We start from the raw sequence: 13,477 nt of genomic DNA on the forward strand, positions 1-13,477 counted from the left end.
TGCAGTTCTTGCCCGTCTTCCCATTAATCCAAGCTCAGTTAAGAGTCTGCCATCTGGACGTGTGCTCCTAGCGATAAATATGATTTAGAGTTTATTCAGACATGTTTTCCGCACCGAGTGTGTGTGGATTTCAGAATTAAATGGCACAAACAAATGTGGAGTAGAGAGCAAATTAATATCTCTCGTTTTAGAGCTCCATAACAAAGCTGCACCCTTAATTACAGCCTGTAATCATTTCCTGAAACACAAATATCAAGGAATTAAATTACCATCATAGAGCTCTTGCACAAATAAACTGATCTTATAAACATAAAATATCTCCTGACGCATGTTCAGATGATTCAGAATGTCCTGCAGGTAATTCTGACACAACACTATGCTTAGTTGTCTCTCGACTGACGCTGGGATCAAGTTATTTGAGCAACCAACATAATTTTGCGAAATATTAAGTGTGTGTGAATATCAGATAATGTTGGATCTAATTACCTTCCTTTTGAGCTTCAGTTGTTTTTCAGCTGTGCCAAGCAACAGTGACCTCTACAGGGATTGAAGATGGAAAACCCAGATACACTTTTGACTTCCTGCAGTAACCTCCTTAAAGAGAGAAAAAACTGAGAATAGTATCATTTGAAAAAGTATATTAAAAAGCTATAAGTCATAGTAAATTAAATTACAAGTCAAACAAAGATTAATAACTGTTTTAGAAGTATTTTTCAGGGATAGTTTATGTTAAGTAATGGAACCTTATTGTGCAAGTGTTACCATCAAAACATAATTTACACAGACAGTATACTGGGTAAAGAAAATGGTTTAGAAACAATTTTCACAAGTTTCAAAGAATCAGCAAGCAATTAAACATTACAGTTTTAAGTAGAAAGACTACTTGGTTATTTCTTGTAAAACATACTTTAGTAATCTTACAAACTCAAAGAAATATTTTACAGTTTAATAGACACAGTGTAGAGTTAAAACCAATAAAAATACTAATTAGAAGCCTCCTTTGCACATTTATGTGGCATACTTCCAGCATCTTAATACTTAAATGTAGTTTTATAATTAAATAAAACACTAATAATTTATTCTGTAATATGTTAAGATACTTTTCAAAATATTCCTTCAAAATTTATTTATAAATAAATAAATATTAAGATTTGTTTACAATATTTGAACAAAATAATGAATTAACTTTTATTCTGTCATGTATCATCTAGTAAGCAATTCCACATTATAAATAAACAATATTTAGAAATACAGTAAATAGTAAGACTGTTTTCACAATATTTTAATCAAAATGATACTGAAATCTGTCATTGTCAATTCTTCTGTTGTTTGGTGCAAAATAAACAAAGACGACTGCATTTGTCCAGCACTGCAGGAGAAGATCTCCCTGAAGACGGAGTCTTGGCCACATCCAGGTGTAATGGCAGCAAACCCAGAAAGTGTTGCCAAGACGTTTCTCCCTCGCTTCTAAACTTTAGCACAGGAGGACAAAGTATCTTTCACAGAGAGAGGGGGTAGAAAAGAAAGGGTGCCAAACACCACAAAGCAGAGCCAAGCGCTGTATCAAGCAGGAGGAATGACTGATGGAAAGATAAGGGACAAACCAAAGAGAGCAGACCAAACAGGAAAAGCAGGCAAGCAGCAAATGGAGGGGTGTAGCCTGCGCCGACAAAGAGCGCATGGTGCTCACGTTGCATATCTGCTTTTGTTTAGAGCGGACAAGAAAGCAAATCTCATAAAAACATTCTGATAACTTTTCTCTTTCCCGTACAACCTGAATAACAGTTAACAAGCATAACAAGTAACCTATTTAAGATTGAACTGAGAATGCGGACATATTCTGTGCTGTTTTTTTACAAAAGACACACAAGCCATGTTGTGCCCTATCCCCCACTGCTGCCGAGTTTTCTTTTATGCATTCACATTCAGTTCGGCAGCGTCAAATCCTCCAGAGAGCCAGCATTGTCCTCCTGCGAGTCCCCTGGGTTTCCCATCACATAGCTGCATCTCTCATGCACACAATATAACACCCAGAAGATCCAGCGGCGAACGGGCTCCTTTTAAACGCTCGCACGCAATTTGAGGAAGATTAATTAAAATGCTATTAAAGCCACTGCTGATTGTGTTGATTCTCAAAGACTTTGCAAATTATTCCACTTTTACTGCGGCCTTAAACAAACGGATTCAATAGCCTTTCACTGATTTCACCCTCTGAATAATAAACATCTGTTATGTCATTATGCGCAGAAATAAAAGGGACACATACTTTCCCTGGCGATGTGGAAAGAACATTTTGCACCAACAGAAGATCTGTGACTGTAGTGTTACAAATATATGAGCAGTGGGGTTTCATATCGATGTGGTTCAAGCGCTTTCAAAGGCCGAGGTCTGGTCTAGTGGACTTGAATGTAGTCTGTGGTGCATAAAGTGAAACATAAGGCCTAGCAATGACGCTTTTTCTAATAGGATACCGAGCCCGGGGCATTAAGCAAAAAGCGTGCACCATGGATATGAAAAAAGTACATAAATGGGTGATTTAAAGAGATTGAATTAGCCTCCGTTTTAGTGCATCTGCTATATTTGTCTCTGACAGTGTTGGGGAAGATGCAGTACTTTGAAACTGTCACTACAGTCAAGTGACACTTTTTCTTTTAAATACTAATAAACCGTAAAAAAGGGGGGCACTACATGTTTCCTTTTAAGTCATAAATGCTAAGGAATGTGAATTACTTGAAAAAACGTTAGACCATTCCCCAAAATGTTGTCCCAACTAGTCAAACACAATTTGTAGTTGCTGTTATAGGTTTATTGTTTCACTCTTTGCGAACTTTTGTTGTTTTGCCATTTTTGTTGGGTTTTTTGTTGTGTTTTGTTGTGTTAAGAGCTCATTCAGTTGTTGGCTGCGAACATAAATGTGTTGAGGTCTATGTAACCATTTAAAACTAAATCTTAGATATTTTTGCTTTCTAATGTAATTATGCCTTCTGAAACAAGGATAGCATTGTTCACTTCACATATTAAGTGTCCTGTATGTATATTGCTACCAAAATGATCAATTTACTGGTTTACTAAGTGAAAATGTGTTGTACAAAAAATCTGTAGTTGCCAAATGGACCATTTTGATCAAACAATTTCAAATTGCCAAAAAAGTAGTGACCATTTTAAGACAATAATTGAGAGAACCTAAAAATCTTAATGCATAAATTTCTCTTTTTTTCTTATATTCCTTTTCCTGTTTTATATTAATAATATACAACAGTATAAAACTTGAACCCATCAATTTTTACTAAATAATAACCCTAATTTGTACAAAAACAACCTAATTTACATTAAACGATAAAAAAATACTACAATCAAATCAATTATTGTTTTTTTATCTATTCATTTTTAATCAATTACACAAACTTAATGAACCAGACTTTCCAAAATTACATGAGAGAGAACAATTTAAGATGAACTGATTCACTCGTATGAATGAATGAAAATTTTCTAACACTATATGAGAGAGAATCATTTAGAATAAATTGATTCACCAACATCAATCTGACTTGCAATGTATATGAGAACTGGAGAAGACTGTTTGATTATTCAGTTCAGACATACAAATTAAACATTAACTCACGTAAAAACAGCCACCAATTATTTGCTCACACTATACTACTTGGAAAAATATGTCTGTTACTGGAAAAGCTACAGGACATTGAAAACAGCTAAATTAGCAAAACCTCCTAAAATGAGCTTAGCAGCAGAGGCGAACCAAGATGAAGTGGGGGCCCCAGGCAAAATTAAAAGATGAGGCCCTTCTAAAAGATTATTTTGTTATATATACAGTATATATATATATATATTTAGCAGCATCACTACTTTCATTCAGTTACTGCCCAACACTTCTACAATCCCTTCATAAGACTTTTAAAGTGTGTTTTGAGTGATTAGCACACATAAACGATTAATCTTTAATATATTTAGCAGCGGCGAGTCCTCGGCTCTCTGATCTTCTCTAGACAAAATGAGACACAGCAGCTCGAACAGAGGGAGCCTGGCGTACGCTATTCCCTGCGCTACTTGAATAGATAATGCTTCTCTTTACTTTCTTTATTCCTTCAAAAAAAATGCATCAGAGGCCAAATATTAATTCTCCCTGTCACCCAGCAAAAGCAAGGGGAGAGCGACGCACTCGGCATACCAGCCTGTGTTTTAGCATGATTAAGGCACACATAAAGGCCTTTCGCAGGCTGCTTTGAACCTTGCCATTCAATTCTTTTTGTTTTTTACGCATATTCAAACTTATTCCCCCGCACTGCTGGAAGCTGATCCTGAAAGACAACGTTAATGAAACATATAACAGCTAAAGACAATGGGATTAGCGGCGTCCGAGAGCGGAGCACCTCCATCCGGGCTGGCAGGTCTGCTCTTCCCCCTTCCCCACGCACATGAATCTCCTTTTAAAAAATGCCAATAGTTGTGATTGCTTAAAGCTCGATCCTTCGGCTCCATAAAGATGTGCATGGAAAGAATCACATCAAGGAATGACATTGACAGAGGAACTGCTGACTCGCATCAGTGTTTGTCTTTTGATGTGAGAGATCAAATCGATGTACACACTCTCGTCGAACGGCATGCTGGGAGGGGGGTGGGGGGCTTGGGATTAGCATTTCACATCCCCGAGAGTCGAAGGTGCCTGCTTGCCTTAAATCATTAGTGTTTATGTCCTCTTGCACCAAATAATCAGGAGTTTTCTTGTGGGGAGCTGGAAGGAGCTTTCTCCTGAGCTGAGTGAAAGATCCCCTTCGCTTCCTCAATTATTAAGTGGCTACATAGGAAATAGGGAAACATTAGCAGGTGTGTAAAAATTTTTAAAAGATTAAGTGCTTCAAAAGAGTCGCCCAGGGGAGAAAACAGGAACGTGAAACTGCTTTGGCAGTAACCAGGCAGTGAAACAATCGCTTGAGCAGAAAATGGTTATAGGAGATACACTGCCAAGCGTTAAGTGCATTTCTGAAGTTAAAGCAGTATAAATAGAGAGATATGAGAAGGGTCCAAATGAAGAGTGGTTAGAAGGAGAAAACAAAATTCAAAACCTACAATGCACTTCAAATACACATTGTCCTCAACGAACGGCCAATATCACCCACTTATTCCCACAACAGTGGGTCTTAGTTATGCATTGTTCGTGGGTTGTGCAAGTTCGAAACACAGAACACATTTCTAAACAAATCAAATTCTTATCGTTCATAAAAGTATTTGTAAATAAATGGTAATATTTAATTACATTTGACAACTTACCTACAAAATATTTTTCTGTATGATTTGCACCGAAATTTGTTCTGCTTCACTTTATTAAACTGATGTTATTCGAACTGGTCAATCTGCGAAATCAAGAGTATTAAAGTTAACTAAAACTAAAACCATAAAAATAATTTTTGTTAAAGGGGTCATATGATGCGATTTCAATTTTTCCTTATATATTTATTTCAGCTAGTTGCCAACATTTTTCATTTTAATTTAATTTAACTTGATGTACTAAACAAAAACTAAAACCCGAAATGAAAAACAAAACAAAAAATTATTAAAACTTTTAACTAAAATTAAAAAGAAAATGGAAAATATAAAAATAAAGACATAAAGAAAAGAAAATAATTCAAAATATTAATAAAACTATAATAGTATCTCAATCATAGTAAAATAACACTGCATTAACAAATCATGATGCACTGCAAATTATATATTTAATACATATATGTGTGTTTGTATTATACACACACACGCGCGCGCACTCACACACAAATTATAAATACACATATGCTTGTTGATATACACATATATAATTTTAAATTCATATGAATTAACTTAATAGTAATGCTTTAATACTAATTCAATGAATATAATGACCTTATAACTTTGTGGTTGTTCTTCTCACATAATAAAATAATATTCTCAATAAAATGTATTTGGCACATATTTGTGTAATAAATGTGATAATGTACAGGTATGCTACAAAATAAACCTCAGCAGTGTGATCTTGTATCATCCTGGGTGGATTTATTTAGCAATAATGATCATCTGACTGTATATTAATCCTTAACTACTTCTCATGGCCCTGAATTCCTTCATTGTGTACTCATCTCTCAAGTAAAGTACTTATCCTTGGCTATACTGCAATACTACGGCAGCTAATGAAAGTATCAGAGTGTGTGACATAGAACAAAGTTGTTAAGAGTTGTGCAGGAGTGATTTTGCGGTTAGAGTATTGCGCTTTTCTACACTATTTGAATGCATAGGGCTTGCTTGCAGCTCTACGCTAATGATCAAAGTTGAGAGGGGAAAAATCTCTTGAGTGTAAGTTATGAGGATGAGACGAGCAGAGGAAAATGCTTTGCTATCCAGCTTTGAACACTTTTACACTTTCCAATAAGCTTTGTTTTTTAATTGGCTGAAATTAATCTTAGGGATGTAGATGCCTGATTTGCATTCATTAAAACTCAACCAAAGAAGTCATGCTTAATTCCAATCAAATTTGCTTAATTATGCATGGCGAAAGAATCCCAAATGAGCTGAGGATTTTTGTTAGCTTTCCTTTTTTTCTATAGCAAATAAAAAGCTTTTTTTTTCTTTTTGTTTCCTATAGCAAATAAAACATAATGAAGCTGTCTCTTTGTGTTCTGCTGAATGTTGAGGAGCTGGGCTGCGGCACCTTGAGTCTTTGTTGAAAAACAATATTATGGCTAAAGTAATTATAGGAATCTGCATTTTTCATTGTTAATTGTGGATGTCAGCATCATTAATTTTAATTTACAGCGGGCAATAAAATTAAGGATACTTTGTGCTGATGTTTTAAATCATGCCAGTGAAGGCGATGCATTATGCAACTTAAATTTCAAGAAGATATTGATTAGGGCAGATAGCCTTTTCTATGAATCTTAAACAGGCAGATGCAAGATAAAGCCTGAGGTATCACTTTCGCTCGCTGTCACTGCGCCGGACGGGGGAAAGGACATCCATATTCCCTGTGATGCTTCTTTGGCAGTGAAAAATAAGTGATGGGAATGAAATATAGAATAAATATACAGGAGAAATAAAAAGGGACACAGAGCTTATACTATATTCAGTCATTTGTTGTAAGCAACCTCACTTGGAAGACTATTTACAATGTCAAAAGTACTGTTGCAAAATGCAGAGTGAACATTTTTTTATGCTATTAAAGTAAGTTATTGATTGAGCTAAATCTCTGAAATAAGTAATAAAAATGGAAATACGTAGGTGTGTGGTGCCACAAAAAGATGGGCCAGAGAAAACGCACGTCATATCTTAAAATATTTCAATCAGTGCTTTATTTGTTTCAGCCAGGCTCCCTTCCATATGTCCAGTGATCTATGTTTCTTAAAGGGCACCTATTATGCTAAATCCACTTTTACATGGTGTTTGGACATAAATGTGTGTTGGCAGTGTGTGAACACAACCACCCTACAATGATAAAAATCCACCCACTCCTCATTTTTTAAATCCCCTTTAAACCAAGTCAGTCTTAATAGGCCTGCCATTTTGATTCTCATGCAGTGTGACGTCACATTGTATAGGGCCGGGCCACAGGGCTTGATTGACAGCCCTGCATTGCGATAGTTTCCACCCTCAGCGGTTGTACGCTGTCCTCCTTTTTCTCCGCGCTAGAGCAACTGTAACGTCAACAATGTCTCACAAGAAAGTCCGATGCTCTGTGTTTGGATGTAAGGCTGAACATAAGAGTCTTCATTTTCTCCCAACATCTGAGCTGCTGAGGACGCTGTGGATTACTTTCATTTTTCAAGGTAATGTGCCTCAAAATCTACCTAAATACGTGTATCACTCCTGACTCCTTTGTGAATGTCATATCGTTATAGTGCTTAGCGTTTTAACCGTATTTGTGTGCAAACATTAAGTATTTTTTAACTGATCAGCGCAGTCAATTGAGCTCTGTAACATCGCGCTGTTTCGTCCCACTTTCTGTGCATTTAGCTTCCCATATGTACGGCTAAACACCGGTTTTCTCGCTCTCAGTTATTGCTGTAGATATGCAATGCAGAGAGACGTATACGAGACGCCCTCTTCTGGGTAGGGTTGCACCAGCCATTCGTAAGTTCTTACTTAAATTAGAACGTTAAGTCCACACTAGAGGCTTAGTAATTACTAGATAGTTTGTAACTAAATCTATACATTACTTGGTTGCACCAGTTGTTCGTAAGGCAGGACGTAGGTAGTACTTCGTAAACTCTCCGTAAAGTAATGCGTAGTCTAATAATATGACGTTTACCCTAAATCATCCAATATAAACATTCCAATATGCGAGCAGAACTTGTTTAAATGCTATGAATTTTAATTTATCCTTCATTCTAACTTCTTTTGCCTCACGTACACCAACGGTAGAAATATAAACAAGTTTCCATTAAAAACGATACATTAATAACATTAGTCTATATGTAAGCTATTTTTATATTTAAATAACATTCAGAAACTGTAATTGAAATGAATAAGGATCAATAAATAATGAAAGAAAAAAAAACATAAGAAATGCCATTTATTTATTTTTTCATCTGACATGCACTACACGGACCGAAGTGCACAGAGGCGCGCTGTAGATGGGGTGTTGAAGATGCGCTAAAAAAGAAACAAAGTACGTTTATTCACATATTGTTCTCTCTCTTAATATGTGCGTGAGTGTAAATGTCAGCAGCATCATATATGCCTAAAGGATTGAAGGTTGTCGGGTAAAAGAAGAGCATATTGATGGTTCACCCAGTCTGCTATTTTATTCCAACTGTTACTCCTGACCTGACGCTTCCGTAAATATTTAGTTTATACGTAGAGTTACACTACAACTACGTGTAATGGTGCAATGAAAAAATATTTAGTAGTGCGTAAGTTGTAACTTAGTGCTGGTGCAACCGGCCCCTGGAGAATATGGTGGGAATATGCAGCTCATTTGCATTTAAAGCGATACACACCAAAACGATATTTTCCAGTTATAATAAATTATCTGTTGGGTATTTTGGGCTGAAACTTCACAGACACATTCTGGGGACACCCAAGACCAATATTACATCTTGTAAAAAGGAGCATAATAGGTGCCCTTTAAGCTACAAAATATGTGCGACTGGCAGCGTAACAAGAGCACTTTAGGTTGTCTCTATTTTGCAGGACAACACAATGTGCTTGCACCAACACCATTTGATTAATAGCCTCTTTTCTTCTTTGGTATACAGGATATATCCAGCTGCAAGAAGCTTTGGAGCATTGTACTTGGAAAACAAAGGAAGAATAAAATTGATCTGTCTGGAAACAGAAATCAATGAATAGTTATTTCCTGTTTCATGCATGTTATTTAGACAGAGTCACTGAGTTACAAGAATTCCCCTTTCTACTTCAAGAATAGCAAGGACTTGACGGGAAAGTGTAGAGGTACATTTAATGTTTTTGGCCAAATTATGCTTCCAGACATTGCAACTTTAATGTGAAAATTAAAAAAAAATCACTGTTTGAATTATTGGTAATTTTGACAAGACAAAATGTTAAAAACTTGACAAGTACTTTTAAGAGGAGTTCACCATGTAAACCCACGTGTTACTCCAAACCTATATGACTATCTTTCTTCTGTGGTAAATAAATGAAGGTTTTTTATGGAATAATCTTTAAGAATTAGCAAGGACTTGGTTGTAAATGTAAAACACAGTTGCATATTTAATGTTTTTTGGCCTAATTATGCTTCAAGACATTGCAACTTCAATATGAAAAAGGCGGGAAAATAGAATTGTAATTTGAATTACTGGTGATTTTAACCAAACAAACATCAAAAATGGTAAGTAACTGTCAAAATAAAAATTTTAAATTGTCATTATTTATGCACTCCACTCCAAACCTATACGACTTATTTTTTTCTGTGGAAAACAATAGAACATTTTGTTGATGAAGCTTTTGATGAAAGAATGATTAAGAATTCCCCTTTGTTCTTTGGTTGTAAATGTAAAGCATGGAGATATATTTAATGTTTTGAGCCTGATTATGGTTCAAGACAGTGCAACTTCAATGTGAAGAAGATTTTTAAAAGGATAGTTCAGCCACAAAAAAAATATAATAATAATAATAATATTTTTTTTTTCATTAAAATGAAAAATGTTACTCCAAACCTGTATGACTTAATTTCTTGTGTGAAAAACAAAAGAAGATATTTTTAAGTTTCAATGGAAAATGTTTCAACAAAACAACATTGGACCCCATTTACTGTCAAATGAAAAGACATTTTCCAAATGAAGACAATTTTTGTTTTCAGTTGAACTATCCCTTTAAGAAAGCAAGATATCATATTGTCAGATTTTTTCCTGTACAGAAACAAAAACATTACTGCCAAGGAATAAAAAAGACATCACAGCCAAGCACGGTTATAATTGCCATGTTTGTGGTCCCTGGTTAGATCTATGTCTAGAAAGATTTGCCTGTGCCTGTTCTGCACACAGGACTATTATTTCTTGAGGGTGATTGTGCTGCTATCACAAAAGCTTCTCTACTCGATTGTTCTGTTTCGAAGTTGGAGGGCTGCCCGTGGCCTTTTTTTTATTACTCAGGCAACTCCAACTATCAGCTCCATTTTCCTCTTCCTGCTTTTTTCCTGTCAGACACTGAGACAAGTCACTCCAATCTAACAATGAGGGTGATTTCATTTGACTTATCACACACACTAACTGCTAAACCAGCTGCCTGGACTTTGATCCAATGCACTTCCTGCAATGGACTTCCTAAAACAGGCAGTAAACAGGCTGAAACTATGCTGTCATTACTTCAGAGCAACGAAAACATTTCAAATTGATTATTTTACCTGTTGCCCAGGTCCCACTGGACCTGAAAGAAAGCAGGTCTGGCTTAGCAGCGCTCCAGCCTCCACGTTTCCCCAATGCAAATCTTGAGACAATGGTGTTAATTCAGCCATGTGATCGCTGAATACCGCAGGGGCATTGCGACAGGAAACCTTACGGACGTGTAGTGTTAGCATACTTCTGAAGGAAAAAAAACAGCCCCAACGTTTTTGGGAAATGCCCTTTTATTCAAACCACTGTCCATCGTTCTCCCAAAGGTTAACACGCAGCCATTACTTCCATTGTATTGCAAATGAGAGAAAATAAGTCACACGTGCTCTTAAGGGATTTTCCCTTTCTCCATTAAGCATTCTTTTTCATGAGGGGCTAAATCATTGACATCGCTTTAGGCTTTCTGGTCAACACGGTTGAATATAAAAGACTGGAGATTAATTCAGCAATCTGTGACATCATTGTGTGAATAATTCATTCTGAAGGCCAGATAAGAAATGATCTGTGTGGAAATTAATAGCACTTATTTAATAACATTCTCCCACGGATTCTCGGCGCTACACGACGGCGCTGGAGTCGCGGAGAGCGGGTTCAAAAATCAAGGCAGATGATTCATTCGCACTCCTCTGGTAGTTGAGTTTGATGGATCATTCTTAAAAGCGTCGTCGCTAATCTTCGGCTCCTCTTTTTTAGGTTATTCACAGATCAGTGAGTTTTCCGGCTAATCCGGGTTTTGATGCTCCCCTGTCTGTGTACATGGTATTCATCATATCTTGACAAGAGGAGTCCTTCAGACAACAAATAACCTTCAGTAAGGGGACGTGAGCAGTAGATGTGCAGTTATTTTGGATATGTATCACAGAGGGATAAGAACACAGCGGGAGATGAATGGTGTCCTTGTTGGCAGTGGGAATGGACCCCTTTCCGACTCCTCTGAATAATCATTCTGAACCCTAGCCATGCCTTCAACAACTTAATCAGACAGCCTACTACCTGTAAAGTGGCTGGGCTGATTTGATTGCCATTTTTATTGGATCCCCCACCCATAAATCAAAGCAATGGGGACGGTTCTACAGACATGACCACTCGTCATTTGCTAGTAGCCTTGGAAACATTGTTGCGGGAGTTGTGCGACTGTCAGTGGGGGTAAATCAGACTTTGGAAATGTTGCCCCTTCTCCAGAAGAGCGTTATGGTTAGAGTAAATCATCTTGAAAATTGATGTCACTTTGCCAAAGTGGTTCACCTATCCCTCGATGGAGCTCTGTCATCCCATGTCAATGTCAGCACTTTCATCTTACTTTCTAAAAAGTGCCTTTTCCACATGATGGGTGACTAAGGGATCGCTAAACTGCAGTGGGGAACTTTTCTCAAACAAACTGCTCTGGAACAATACATCCTTAGAGCTTCTCAAGTTATCCTTAAACGGAACAGAGCACCCAAAAACTAATATTCATGTCATTAGTCATTCACCATATCAAACCCAAACACTTTGAGTTTAAAAGCAGAAATTTTGAGAAAATATACACATCTCTATTCTATACGTCCAAGTTGTAAAACTCCAAAAATAAAATTAAATAATTAAATTAAATTAAATTAAATTAAATTAAATGTTAAACTTAGCAGGCATTATCTGGAACAGTGTCCAAATTGAATTAAAATACAATAATAATACTTGCAGTTTGTTTATGAATCCAAACACGCACAAAAAAATACATCACATACAAAAAAACAACTATAACTCAAATCACACAAAACAAAAAACATTTCTCCAAATTATAATTATTTTAATTTTTTGGTAAACTATCCAATTAGGAAGTCAAGAAATTGTCAGACTATTTTATGTACCTAAAAATCCACATTTTTCATCTCTTTTTATCCAAATTCTTTTTGAATATTCTCTTATATTCTGAAAAAATGTCAAATACAGAAGCAAAATTGGATGTAAATGGCAAGTCACATAAAAAAATATTAATTTTAAAAAGTAATTTGATGAGGAAAAAATCTAATGAAAAGTATTAAAACATCAAGGGACTCTATTGAGATGTCCCTTCCAGTAGTGTGTCAAAAGTGAGAGCGCTAATGATATGCTAAGGATTGAAAATTACCATCTCGGATATGTCTAAACCAGTAAACTGGTAAACAAGCCTCCTGTTAGGAACAGGGATGATTTGAATCAACAGGGGTGAACAGATATGGATACTCCCTGCATTAGTGTTAATAGGAACAGATTATGGAGGGATTTGGCGATGTGACCTTCAGTGTACTAATTGAAATAGTATTCAGAGTCAGCAGTGGAGTAATCAAGTTAAACACAGAATCATAAATCATCATGAGAAGAGCTGTCACAACTAAGCCATTAGCCCCCTGTTTTTCATCCACACACCCTCATGGAAATATCTGCCACGCTGCTCCGTAGGTTAATAGGAACAGAAATGGCATTTAAAGTCTATTTGGATCAAATGTACTGCGCGCCTGAAAGTAGAACTTCGCTAATTTACAGGTAATATGAATTGATGTGGTTATGGTAGGGGCTACTTGAGCCGACAGTGGAGTTGGACTTGGGACTGCTGGGAGTTCAGACCTGATGTTTATATGGACCTTGACATGCAGGATTCAACAGGCCATTCTGTGTTAAAATAATTG

General features: G+C 36.4%; 1 long non-coding RNA gene across 1 annotated transcript in view; it reads right to left on the minus strand.

Annotated features, from left to right (window-relative positions):
* LOC107668874 (uncharacterized) overlaps positions 1-13,477 on the minus strand; it is a 25,093-nt gene continuing 11,616 nt past the window's right edge. Inside the window, exons 3-4 of the long non-coding RNA XR_001631930.1 lie at positions 487-594; positions 1-67 (exon numbers count right to left, since the gene is read on the minus strand). This is a non-coding gene — a long non-coding RNA (uncharacterized LOC107668874). The remainder of the gene's footprint in view (positions 68-486; positions 595-13,477) is intronic.

The sequence above is a fragment of the Sinocyclocheilus anshuiensis genome, unplaced genomic scaffold (genome assembly GCF_001515605.1).
Source record: "Sinocyclocheilus anshuiensis isolate Anshui unplaced genomic scaffold, SAMN03320099.WGS_v1.1 scaffold136, whole genome shotgun sequence".
NCBI lineage: Eukaryota > Metazoa > Chordata > Actinopteri > Cypriniformes > Cyprinidae > Sinocyclocheilus > Sinocyclocheilus anshuiensis.